General features: G+C 44.3%; 1 protein-coding gene across 6 annotated transcripts in view; it reads right to left on the reverse strand.

Annotated features, from left to right (window-relative positions):
- bcl9 (BCL9 transcription coactivator) overlaps positions 1-14590 on the reverse strand; it is a 60815-nt gene that overhangs the window by 12609 nt on the left and 33616 nt on the right. For 5 of the 6 annotated variants that reach the window (XM_028979284.1, XM_028979285.1, XM_028979288.1 and 2 more), the window contains exons 2-3: positions 14327-14567; positions 4544-4631 (exon numbers count right to left, since the gene is read on the reverse strand). The gene's annotated coding sequence lies outside the window, so the exon portion shown is untranslated. The remainder of the gene's footprint in view (positions 1-4543; positions 4632-14326; positions 14568-14590) is intronic. The other variant, XM_028979287.1, reaches the window with a different exon arrangement.

A 14590-nucleotide genomic window follows, 5' to 3' on the forward strand; every position in this document is an offset into this window, starting at 1 on the left:
ACAGTCTAGAAACCGTGTCACATCATGTACCGGGTCCAGTTCTTCACCTCGATTGATGTTACCCCTCCTTTCCTCATGTGTCTTTGAACCATAATGATCAGAAGGGATTTTGTATAAAATTCACACAGAACACTATGGAGTCATCGGTACATGGACCCCTAATATGGTACGCCACACAAGTATGAGCATCCCAGTCTGTCCATACATACAGAATATCTACAGGAAAGTCCTATTATATTACTCACACCCACACAGAAATATATATACACTACAAGTCTAATGACAACGTAAGGGCCACTAAATTTTCCCACGAGGTGTGCGTCATGAATTAACACGGAAAAGGACGAGTTAAAACAGGTTTAGGAACAATGTTCATTGTGTGCGGGGAAACAGTGGTTGCGTGTTTGGTTCAGGGCGGTAAAACTAGGTTTGGGACGAGTTAATTTGTAAATAAGCTCCACATGCCAGTGCCAGCACTCTGGTTCAGATATGAGGATCCCGCTCAAAATGCTGCACAGTCAGAATGTGGCGTCATCCAGGAAATATTTCGGACCGCTTCCAGGCTACTCAAATGATGTAAATGGTGTACGAGCTCTCCCGTGGATGAAGCGGGTAGAGGAATACAGCCGGCGGAGCAACACAAGCTGACCAAGGCTTCAGCCACAGCATGGGAGGTTTTCAAAAGAACCCTTCACCCAAAACAGATGGGGGTCCTGGAACAGAAATGTAACTCCCATTGAAAGCCTACTGTCAGATGTTTAGGGGGAAGCTCTTAAAAAAAAAAAAAAAAAAAAAAAAAAAGGCCCACTTTGCCATGATCAATTTTCTGGATATTACAGTTCCTCAGCAATAATAGCATACCTATCAATCTTGGGTTAAAATCGCTAATTACATCCCATTTATCAGATGCGAACGAACACAACTCGACTAATTAACACAAATCTGTGTCTCTTCCTGCTGCTACATCCATGTGTTGGTATTGAATGCATTATTTTAGTGACTTGGAAAGTTGTGCTTTCTCCCTGCCAAAAGCCACAGTGTAATATGAACTATGCCTCCAAATCACTGCTGGAGTTCAATTCCAATTTTCTACATTCATAAGATTTTTACAGACATACAGTGCTGATATTTATCCTGAATGTCGTCACTTCAGCACTATGGCCTGCGGAGGTACACACATCACAATTATATTAAATGTGACTTCTGGGAGTTCAGAAATAGATTTTGGAGCCATGAAATTGCAAAGCTGTGGACCAACTGATTGCAGGCAATATAAAACTACTTGCTCAACACAGTTGTAACAATCTGAGATTTGCGTGCTGTATGATGTACACAAAGAACACACTACATCAAATGTGAAAACCTCCCTTAACCCTGCAATTAAATAGTTTCTATCTTAACTGCGCGAAAGGCATTGCGGCCGCAGGCGGTGAAAATTATGAAGCCAATCCAAAATCAGATTGTGAAAATAAAGGAAATTCCTCCTCCTGCTTTGTGTATTGGTTTCCTGCAGTCAGGCATCACTCTATAGCATCAGTCACAGTGCTTCAGCTTCCTGAAAAGTTCCCTTTAGGAAACTGTTTAAATTAAAGCTGCATCCGGCCATTGGTAGCTCAAACTAATAGAGACACACAGCGTGAACACGCACACAGAAGAGACATCACTTCACACACAAATGTGCATGGACACCATTGCCATGGTAACCCCACCAGTGTCTGGATCCAAAATGCTTTCCAAAAGAAAAAAAAGCCTGGGAGAGAGTTAGACTACAGCTATACATACACATACACACACACACACACACACACACACACACACACACACACACACACACACACACACACACACACACACACCCCGCTGCTGTCCAAGCTGAATTTATTTTAACAAAAGGATGTTTCAGGTCTGGTCAACAGCAGGACATGGAGAAAATTCTAATTCAAATGTTATTTATTTCTTTTCTTTTTTAAGGGAGCTGGGAGTTTTTATGGGAGTGGTCCACTGCACATTCCAGCCAAGGCCTTTCATTCTGTAACTATCCAGCACTTTCTGTTCTGCCTTATAAAAAATCAACAAAATAAAAAAAAAAAAAGTCCCATCCACTCAAAACGGTTCATGCACAAGACACATATTACCCTGACATTCCTCAGTAACCAGAGGTTGGCCTTTATTTATTACTCTCCCCAAATTGCCTAAAAGTGAGGAACAACATTATGTCCTGTCATTCAATTCTAGAATATGAGGGTTTTTTGACAAAGTGAATTTCACTAAGAAAAAAACAATAGAGTATATACACACACACACACACACACACACACACACACACCCACACTGCACCTGTACAGGGGCACAGAGGTAATAATTTATTTACGGTAAAGGTCTCTTTCCTCTGTCACTCAATTAAAGATGCTTCCCCTCCCATTCCACTCTGCACCGCTCTAGGGCAACAAACTACTTTTCAGGAAATAAAAGTACCATCACAGGAAGATACATTACGTTAATTTTGCTTTGAAACACACTCTGCTAAACAAACCCAGCACTTTAAACTATTTCTGCCTTTTGAAAAGCGTGGTTCTTTATGTAAAGGCCTTGGCTGGTCAGCACTGTTTCTGAATAAGCAATTAACATTAAGCAATTTACGGTAATTGTCTGCAAACGTGCAGTAGAGGTAAGGAATTAAGCCTGAGCACAATTAAGACTCTGATGGGTAGAAAGAGGGTTGGGGGGCTGGGGTCTTCAAAAACACAGCAGACTCTAGAGAAATCTATACATTTAAAATCAGTCAAGCCCAACTCATAGAGGGTCCATCCAAGGCAGCATACTAACACCAACACACACACACACACACACACACACACACACACACCGTTTCCATATCTTTGTTTAAAAAAGGCCAGCCATATTATGTAAATCCCATTCTAAAGCTAAGTCGCAAGTGGTCAAAGAGAAACTCCCCTCACACTCACTCCACCCCCCAACCCTGCCTGTCCATTTTGAGTCACCCAGCAACCCTCCCTCCATCCCGTTTCTCTCGTGCGGTATTGGTCACTCTCTCCCTGTCCGTGTGTCTGCATGCAGGGACAAAGGTTCACACACACACACAATTTCAGGATTACACCCAGAGTGTGTGAACATGACCACCAGGACTCACAAAGAAAGATCTGTGCATCCACTCACCAACACATGCATACACCCTGTAACACCTGATATCACACCACTGAAAGAGCATCGGCTGGGTGCCTGAACACAGAATCTCACAGGTTAGGGCTTTCCCGGCTAGTCTGGGTATTTAAAATGTTGGACTGCCACCCAGACACCGGCCAACAATCATACATTACTGCTCCGGTCCAGCAGCAATGCCTTCCCGTTCAGCCAAATGACACCAAAAGAAGCGCACCAGGCTGGAGGCTTGGCGCACGGTGCATAATTACAGCATCTTCCACAGTCTCCGCAGACTCCAGCCGGGCTCTTCAGGCACGGTTAAGGACAGCCAACACCCACACCAGGACCATAATGCACCGCTTTAGAAATCATTACGGGTCATTTTGTGCCCACGGAGAGATGAGACGAGCATGTTTTGTTCTGTAAGCCCCCTGCTCATCACTAACGGCCGTGGACAGCTCAGAGCTGCGAAGAAAATACAACCAATTTCCAAAACGAACTGAACTCAGAAAGAGGAATCGAAGAGGGCTTCTGAGTAGGGATGGGGGTGAGAGGGATAGAGAGAGAAAAATCTATTTCAGCATACCACACCACACACAGACTCTGTGCGCCAAAAGGCAGGGTTCACATTGGAAACTATAATTATGGATTTAAAACGCTGAAGGCAGAAAGGCTCCTCAGAGCCACATTGCATTAGCATCAGCCCTGCCTGTGGTCAGCCACGGGCCAGAAGGTCTCTACCTTCTCCCATACATCACCTGGGCCACCAGTCACATGGGGCAGCACTGTACTGCTTCATACCGCGGTGTCCTGATAAAGGCCCATTCTACTGCCCAACTTTACACTCATTCCACCATGGTATGCTCCATAACTATCGTTAAAAGAATTAGTCAGCATCTTTTTATCTATGCATTGGAAAATATAAAAAATAAAAAAGCACTTCATTGCATGTGTTGCTGCTGGGTTTATTTTAATAAATAAAATGAATGCATTTAAGATGCATTCAGGAGGGATGGGAGACCAGGAGAAACGGTGTCATGGACTCCATATGAAATGACTATTAAATGAACGCTGTTTGTGATTCTGTATATTAACAAACTATATTAAATAGGTGAGAATGTGACCATGTAGTAATAATGTTTTTTTCTCCAGCTCCACTTCCTTTCACGGCACCATGCCCCTTCATCACGATTCTCTCAGACTCACTGCTTCCATCTCCTCCCAGTTTCTGCCCTTGTCTTTCGGGAAGTTCAGCAGTGAAACACTCGCTGTCACATCCTTCCCCCTGCCCTCAATCTCTTCCTTGGTAACACGTACCCCCCGCTGCGAGACCCTTGTCTGACAGCACCCTGGAGATGTTGTACATGTTCACAACACTCACCATGTCCCTGTGTGTCACGATATAGCTGTGTCCATGGCTGCTTCTGCACTGCAACGGGAGGGACCAGGCGCTCCACAAAGCCCCGACACTGCAAGAGAGAGAGAGAGAATCACTCAGTGAAAAATCACAGCAGCATGAAACACATCCCACCTGCTGAAGACACAAAGTTGCACAATACACTGCAGCTAATGCACCCGTTTAACGTCAAGGAGATGAGTAGATGGACATTCCCATGACAAGAATGGGAAAACTGAAATGTAAAGCACTGAGATCCCCTAAATAGTGTCCACGATACATTCCCCATCATCAAACAATCATCCCGCTGTCAACAAGGGCCCTCTGATGTGGGTCATCCATGGTGATGACGAAAGGAAGTCACATGACCTCAAACATATCAATGGAGCCTATCGTGAGGGCAAACTTACCAAGTGGTATAAAGCAGGCAGGGCTCACTCAAGCCAGGCGGGTCAGGAGGTACAAAACAACACAGAAGGGGTCTGACCGTCAACCGCCAGGCCTGTTAAGACAGGGCGTCCACCCTTCACCTGGTGATATAACCTCATTGCCCTGCCTGAGGTTCCCCAGAGCAGATTCCCAATACTACAGGTCAGTATACAGCTTGTTGACCAGTGTTAGGGTGTGTGTGTGGTTGAAAGCAGCTTTTAGCCTCTCAAGATGATGTCCGCGCACACACACACACACACACACACACACACACAGTCAGAGTGTTGCAGGGGGGAAAATTTTAACTAATAAAAATAATTAATTGTATGATCTCGGAAACAACAGCGCTCGCAGGTCTCCTCTATGCAGATCACCTCCCTCCAGAGGCCGGCTTCATCTCAATAAAATTAAATGTGTTAACGGGGAGCCAATTTCACTAATTAGTAGCAAATTTCTCCACACTATGCAAACTGTGGCCATAAAACACAGGAAGCCAAAAGTACATTAATGGAGGCTAACAGCAGTACATGGGCAGACTTTACATTTTAAAAAACACTCATCATATTAAAACAGACTGTAATCAAAGGCAGTCAAATGAAATGTAATCAAATCTAATATCGGCCACCTATGCAAAAATGCGATGATGTGCTTTTAAATGAGCCACAGAGAATGTTTCCTGTGTAACAGGTGTTTATGTAAATTCTTGCTTTTGGGTTTAGAGCTTTTACAGTTTTCCTTTGACCAGTCATCTTGTTCCATGCTGATTGTAGGATTAGATCCCACGGATTTGCAATTCCGGTACCGATATCAATAACGACACCTGGGACTTGTACGTGGGGGAAAAACAAAAACAATATTCAATGGCTGTCACAATGTCAATGGCTGTGTTTGTGTGTGTAAATATATTTATATAAAAAAATTAAAAATAAATAAAAAAAAAACAAAAAATGAGAGAGTTGAGTACCTGGAGGAACCGAACATGTTCATTCCAACCCTACATTTTTAGGCTGTTCAGGTTCACCCGACTTCAATAAAGCACTGGCAGGAATGAAGACCCCTGACTTTCAGAGACAAAGGTTCTACCCCTAATCCCTACACAGCACGTCAGACACAAGCAGTGACTATGCTGCATAGCAATAACCGGAAAATTATTCTTGCTACATTTAGTCAAAGTTCTGGAATTGAATGTAGTTTTGGGAGGAGCAGTAATGTCAAATGCCAAGTCATTTTGAGCTCCTGTGATTAATCGCACATTTCTAAAGCAACATGAATTTCTGTAATCAGGACTGAGTGGAATATCAATTTTTAATTCAAATATTCAGATACTAAACTGTTCTTTCTTAAATGGTCATATTAAGGTTTTACAAGAATATTTAACTGCTTATTTTTTTTGCTGTTTTATCTAGTTGCACCAGACCCATTTTTTTAAGACAGTGTCCCTCAAACACCAAGCTGCACTCACTTGGAAACCCAGTCAGCTTGGAAGGCAGATGGACATTAATTGCTGTATGAACACATCTGCAGTCTTGGTAGGAGTGGTAGAGCAACTGCACTGACCAACCATCTGGAGATCAGCACATCTTTCAAAACACTCAACACACACACAAAAAAAGTGCTCAACAAGCAGCATGCAGACAACACACCCCTCCACACATGTACGCAGCAGGTTAATACTACACGCACCACACAGAAATGTGCACGTTTTCACTGCAGCAATGCACCTGAACAGGCAGAATTCTTTGTTTGAGACAGAATTTGTGTGTGTGTGTGTGTGTGTTGCTGTCACAGGTCTGCATTAATGAGCTACTGCTGCAGAGGCTGAGCGCAGATGAGCCACAACAGGACCAAACATAATGAGAGGAGCCCCACATGTCCACACACACACCAAACTGAAAAATACAAGAAAAAAAGTGTGTGTGTGTGTGTGTGTGTGTGTGTGTACCTCTGCCCTCTATCTGTGTCTTTTCATGTTCTAGAACTTCAGCCGTTTCCCTGCTGTCCTCACGAACAAACACATCCCATCAGTGGCACGGAGGACGTCCTCCCAGAAAAGTTTCCAGCTCCTCCGTGACTCACTTACTCAACAGACTCCAGCACGAATCCCAGCATTCATAACCTGCCCAGCACATGAAACCCAACAAAGCGCCCACTGGGGAGCCAGCGATACAAAACTGTCAACAAAACCCGCTATTTACAAGTCCCTCTGCACACAGCCTTACAGCGCACTGCTCCCTCGCTAACACAACAGAAGCCAGGCCTCAGAGCCATTTAATAAACCTGACTGATCACCAGGAGCCCCACACAGTAACCTACAAATCAACCCCAATATTCACAGTATTTTCGAGGGAGAACGTTCGCACAAGACAAAAGCACACAAACTCAGAAGCATGACACACACTGACCACACAGGCATAGAACCACACTTGCAAACACTGAAATCTGACGCCCCTCACACACACAAAGCAACACATGCATCCGGGCAACACCACCATACGCGGACACACACAGAGCCACACCCACTCTCCCACTTCTACACATAGCGACTACAACCAGCACCCATTACACACACGCACAGACACAAAACCAAACCCACTCAAAAGCTCTGCCGTGTAGGTACCTCTAAAGGGTGGGGCGGGTGAGGAGGAGCCAGGCAGCAGCTCGGCTCCGCCCTCTGCTGGGCTCGCCCTGCCCCTGACGCTAATTAAAAAGGCTTCAAACGAGGCCCCGACAGACAGGTGACAGGCCGAGGTGACAGCTGACGTCTGGATTATGATGTGAGAGAGAGAGAAACGCAGCTCGCAGGTGGCTGATGTACAGCTGGATAATGTTTGACAGCCATAAGGCTGCGTGTCCATCAAAGTCTTCAGACCTTATAATGTCAAACGTGTCTTATTCGCACGGGTAAAAGAGAGGGAGGGAGGGACGGGGACACCACCACTTCTGTTTAACCTTCTACGTATCCCACAAACATTTTTTGTTTTCTGTCGTATCGATGTGTCAAAACCAAACCAGGCACCCCTGACAGCTGAGGACAGCATCTCGAGGACTGCACAAAAAAAGCACGCACAAAATAAAAGTCCCCCATCTGGCGGCTTCCTATCAGCTCACCGCAGCCGGCCGCGTGGAGCGGCAGGTCCAACGGCGGGCAGGGTGGGGGTGGGTGGGTGCTGCACGGCCGCTGACAGCCGTTTAGAGCGCTCTATGGGCCCCGTCAGCCCAGGGGACGGCTACCATTCATTTTCATCATCCCCTCGCTCCCTCCCCTCTCTGCTCCTCCTCCTTCAGCCCTTTCTTTCCTTTCCCGCTCTCCATCGCTCACGCGGGCCTGAGGAGTCACGACGCAGGTCTGCAGGATACAGATGGAGGTGAGACGGTATAAAAGGAGACGAGGAGGGAGTCCGGCTCTGCCTCTGCTGTGATATGCAGTCTGTAGGCATTGAGTCTGAAAGGTGGTCCGTGCTACTGAGTAGCTCAATCTCAGTTCGGATTCTCCTCCTTACCTAATCCAACTTTTCTTTTCTTTCATTTGCCACTGGTTCCATACATCATTCTATGCCATTAGCAAATGAAATTGCTTTGTTCATAACTAGAATTTCCTATTTAAATTCAATACAGATGGTAAGGCTTTTCCACAAACCGATCACAAGCCATGACACAATGCATAGCAGTGACTGGGAGCATGTTTAACAAGTTGGCCAATATCTTATTATTTTTTGAACCTTCTAATAACAGCAGGTCATGTCCACAAACCAAAACCGCAGAAATGCAGAGATCCAAAATGAACCTGAGGAGGCTGAGTGACAGGGTTCCACAGTCAGAGAGATGTTTTTAAAAAAATAAATAAATAAAAAAATCTATTGTTTACATCAGGAGACCTATACAGTCTCACAGTCCCTCACACACACAGACCATTCATAGAGTATGCAGTCACAGGCTGATTACAGAGTTTACAGAAACTATTGTTTCACATTTAGCAATTTGTTTAGTTTCTAAGACATGCAACACACACACAAAAGGTGAACAAAAAAGGTGAAATAACTGAAAATATGTTTTATATTCTCGTTTCTTCTTTGCTCTGATTACTGCTTTGCACACTCTTGGCATTCTCTCGATGAGCTTCAAGAGGTCGTCACCTGAAATGGTTTTCCAACAGTCTTGAAGGAGTTCCCAGAGGTGTTTAGCACTTTTTGGCCACTTTACCTTCACTCTGTGGTCCAGCTCACCCCAAACCTGGGTTCAGGTCCAATGACTGTGGAGGCCAGGTCTCCACTTTTTGTTAAGTACATAACTCCACATGTGTTCATTCATAGTTTTGTGCCTTCAGTGAGAATTTACCAATGTAAATGAAAATAAAGAACACACATTGAATGAGAATGTGCATCCAAATTTTTTGGCCTGTACTGTATATATAAACATATGGAACGTATTCAGACTCCCTTAAATTTCACTCTTTGTTACATTTCAACCAATTTCCTAAATCATTTAAGTTCATTTTTTTCCATTAATGTACACACAGCACCCCATATTGACAAAAAATGCAGACATTTTTTTTTATTTATTAACAAAGAAAAACTGAAATAATCACATGGGCCTAAGTACTTAGACCTTTTGCTCAGTATTTAGTAGATCTAATACAGCCATGAGTCTTTTTGGGAAAGATGCAACAAGTTTTTCACACCTGGTTTTGGGGGTCATCTGCCATTCCTCCTTGCAGATCCTCTCCAGTTCTGGCAGGTTGGATGGTAGACGTTGGTGGACAGCCATTTTTAGGTCTCTCCAGAGATGCTCAATTACGGTCATTGTCTTGTTGGAAGGTAAACCATCGGCCCAGTCTGAGGTCCTGAGCACTCTGGAGGTTTTAGTCCAGAATATCCCTGCACTTGGCAGCATTCATCTTTCCCTTGATTGCAACCAGTCGTTCTGCTGTATGCTGTAAATGCTGTAAATGTTCTGTCCCTGCTGCAGCAAAACCCCTACAGCATGATGCTTCCCTGTTGGGACTGTACTGGACAGGTGATCAGCAGTGCCCAGTTTCCTCCACACATACCGCTTAGAATTAAGGCCAAAAAGTTCCACATTGGTCTGTTTATCCTGTCAATATGGGGTGCGGTGTGTACATTAATGAGGGAAAAAAAAATAACTTAAATGATTTTAGCAAGTGGCTACAATATAACAGAGTGAATACTGAATACTTTCCGTACCCACTGTGTGTATACATATACACACACACACACACACACACACGTTGTGTAAACATGAGAGACTACAGCTCATGAAATGAATTGGTATATGTGGATATGTTTGGTCTATTCTACAGAGAGACCCGGAGGTTCCTACCCGTTTCTATCATCCCATGTCCATGGCTCTTATTGGCTTTAGCTCTTGGCAACTCAACCACAGTTTGCATGCTAGATGTCTGCATCTCTGACCAAGTTCACCCATAACCTCACCTAAATCAACCATTAATCTGCCTTTAAATGAGGGATTTTGCCTGGAGACCATCAGAAACCTCAAGGTGGATTTTTTTTAGCACAGGTAGCATGATGTACTAAGAAAGCAATATGTAATAATCTTAAAAGAAATGCAATATCTAGGAAAATCATGCAGCCCGACTCAGCTTATTGTTCCACACACAGTCAATGACTGATCTTGAACATTTTAATAATTAAGTCTTTTAAAATGTGAGGCCTGCTGTAAAGATCAGGTCCCTCCTCCTCCTAATCTCCCGGTCCTGCTCCTGCAGTCGTGCTGCTGGGAGTCCCATTTCCTTTGTTTAGTCAAGAGTTCCTCAGTTCCTGTATTGCTCTGTTAATCGTTCAGGATACTACTTCTGGCATCCGCTTGCAGGGAAAGACATGCTTGCCCAAACTTGGCGCCAACGTGACAAAATGTCAGACGGCCAGCTGGTGGGAAGGGCGATGCGCACCGGTGCAAACGTGTGCACACATGCGAACACAACACCGATACTCATGCAAAGCACACCGGCGAGCGGGCAGCAGACATTAACCAAAAAGTCACGTTCACAAGCATGAAAACAAACTAGCGGAGAACAAGCCTCCCTGGCATCCGGGCATCAGCTAATAATAAACTGAAATAAAGTGAAGTGATTGTCACTTGTGATACACAGCAGCACGGCACACGGTGCACACAGTGAAATTTGTCCTCTGAATTTAACCAATCACCCCGAGTGAGCAGTGGGCAGCCATGACAGGTGCCCGGGGAGCAGTGTGCTTTGCTCAGTGGCACCTTGGTGGATCGGGATTCGAACCAGCAACCTTCTGATTACTGGGCCGCTTCCTTAACCACTAGGCCAGCTGCCTGGCACCCTGCAACCATGACCTCCCCAAAGCCCATCCCTGCGCTTCTGTTACATACAGAGCTCAGAACCTGCCTGGTTCATGCCCCATCGTGGTACAGTGTCACCAGCTAGCCATGGAACTGACAACCTGGAATTGTAAGTGGTGACCATTTGGCAAGACGGGAGTGTCTTCACTCAGGAAAACAAGATGTGGCCTTGAACAAACGAGACAAAAAAAAAAAAAAAAAAAAAAAACACTGCAACACTGAGGCTAATATCAAACTGATCTTCCTCCCAAGCTCAGGCACAAATGCTTCAAGCCACATGAACACAAGCTATTTGGCGAAGTCCTGTTACACCACGGAAGACGGGGAAATAATGGAGAGGCCACATCCCTTCATTCTGTTTTAACAGACCACAACACACACAACCGCAAGACCTTCGGTGATACATTATCAATTATGTAGCATCTAAGACAGCATTTCAAAGTTTAAGCTCAAGATTTTTAAGAGCCAAAAATCACGGGAAGGAGCACAAGATTATTAAGCTCTTTAAAATGTTAAATTTGCCCTTTTTCTTCTTTAGGTTATATACATATCAAGAATATAACACAGAACCTTGCTCAAATCAGAACCAGTATTATGGTATAGATAACATGCCATGAGACTGTTTAGCACTTACAGACAGATCGGCATTATCCAGTAGGATCAGGCTAGGCCCAAACACAACATTTAGGATACTCATAATGCCACAAATAACAATAAGATTATCTTCAGAGATGCAATGAGGAGGAAAGGGGAAAACACAGCATGATAACAGGGTAACAGTCCATCATATGGTGGAACACACACACACACACACACACACACAGAAAGAAGGAACATGCAGAGAGCAGAGACAACCCAGGCGGGTGTTCCATTAAACAAGATTTCTCAGCTAGATATGTTAAGATAGGAGTTTTTAAATAGAGCTTTCCCTTCAGGCAGTCCTAATTTCTGTCTAAGCTAAGCTAGCTAGAGCCACATGGTGGCATGGCAGTGTGTGGATGCTCTCCCCGTATTTGTATGGGTTTCCTCCCGACTCTCCAGTTCCCTCCCACTATCCAAAGGCACATACACTAGGTGAATTTGTGACTAAATTGTCTGCAGGACTGGCAGAGTGAGTGAACATTCCACACTAATCACTAATCCCACTTGCAGCCCAAGCATTTTGCAGGGATATGAAATACCATACCAAGAACACAAATCACTGCAGAAATTTGCATTATTCCACAAAACAACAGAAAATAAACAAACATGTCACGTCACAAAAAAAGAGAGCATCCCAGTGTTACACAGCAAAGCTACAGAGTAGAATGGACCCTTTTAAAGTCTGTCTGGGGGGTTAGCTGTAGAACTGACAGATGGCTCGGGGCACCATGGCAGAGCAAAAAAGGTCAGGAACAGGTTAGTTGGTCAGCGCAGGAAAAAGCGACTTTTCACAAGGATTCATGAGGGAGGCGGAACCTTTGGGAGCTGCTACGCAGATTATGGACTTTTGAAATAAAGAGTATATCAAATTTTACACGGTCATTCTGAAAAAGCCCCAAAAGTGTCTCAACAAAACATCTATACAGCCCACAAAAAAAAAAAAAAAACTTCTCTGCTGTTCAAAGGGCATAAGCCTACACTATCATTACACACCCCTGCACTCATACAAGCACACCAGTAATTAAATGCACCTCTGATTATCATCAATAGTAATCAGCACTAACCGCAAAAGGAACATATGCCTCTACCAGAGATGCATCTGATCAAGAGGCTGCAAGCAAATGATGAACTACCTGCCTGAACGCAAACACAGTTGCTCTTCTCTGCCCACACATTAATGTCCATTTGCAGAGCCGTGCTACTGATTCCAACCGGCATGTTTTCTGCATCTCAGTGGGACCCGGGGACCCTTGGCCTCTTTGTGCGTGCATGTGTGTGTGTGTGTGTGTTCCCTTCCCTCTGCTCAGGGCATGGGCATAATCACACACACCACACACACACACACACACACACACACACACACACACACACACACACACACACACACACACACACACACAACACCTTCAAACAAAGAAATCAGGCACCATTTTAGAAGTAACTGTTTCTCAAAGCCAGCTTGAAATGGCTGTTTCTCAGTCTGCTTTTAAAAGGAAGGGAAAATCCTGATCCTAAATAAGTGTCCATTAGCACAATGTTATCACTGTGTTAAGAGCAATTTCACAGCACTAACTGCTTCTTAACTGCTGTGTATTTATCCAGAGCCCATAGAGAGCTCCAGTGAGCATCCTTCACCCCGGGGCACACCAAAACTGAGGCCAACACATGCCATATAAAGACGGGGAGAAACAAAGAGAGACGGGAAGAGCAAAATGCTTGGCCATGAAAACAAACAAAGCTCTGCTTTTCATGCTGTGGACTGCATAAACATATCAATTTTTCCCCTCATTGTGACATTCAGTTCCAGAGTTGTTTTTGGACTTGACATATGGCATTTGATAAAAAGACGTGACAAGCGGGAGATATACAGAGTGGTACCTCCCAATTTTTTAATAAAAATAATATAGATCTTTGAAAATATCTTGATTGAAAACATCAGTTTCTATGTTTATTTCTATGTTTTATTTATTTATATAGTGCTTTTTACAATGTACATTATCACACGGCACCTAACAATAGAACAGTGCTCAAGGCCCCGAATGATCAAGCCAAAGGCAATGGTGGCAAGGAAAAAAAACTTCTTAAAAAAAAGGAAGAAATCTTGAAAGGAACCAAGACTCAGCAAGAGCAACATATCCTCCTCTGGTCAGCACTGGATTACCCTGGGATGTTCAATGAGATTCATCCAGGAAATAAGGCAGGTTATTGCAGTCCAGTTGTATGTGACCTTATGTACTAGTATGTTGGCCTTATACCACCATGCAACTTGTGTACAGTATACAGTGAGAAAATACAGTGCTCAGTGTACGCAGTGTGTGTGTGTGTGTGTGTGTGTGTGTGTGTGTGTGTTACCTTGAAAGACCCCCAGGTCTCACACACCCGGACCGTTCCTCATCTGAAGAGTCTGACAACAGGTTCTCCTCGCCTCTAGTGTTCAAAAGGCCTCCACCAGATGATCCAAGGATGTGTGTGTGTATGTGTGTGTGTGTGTGTGTGTGTGTGTGGAGTCCTCAATTCAAGAATCAGTATTGACACAGAGCTTCAGCACCCTGGGCTCCCCTTGACTGCAGGATCACACCTGCCATTCACACACCTAGTGAGAAAGAGACAGGAGAG

The sequence above is a fragment of the Denticeps clupeoides genome, chromosome 5 (assembly GCF_900700375.1).
Source record: "Denticeps clupeoides chromosome 5, fDenClu1.1, whole genome shotgun sequence".
In the NCBI taxonomy this organism is placed as follows: domain Eukaryota; kingdom Metazoa; phylum Chordata; class Actinopteri; order Clupeiformes; family Denticipitidae; genus Denticeps; species Denticeps clupeoides.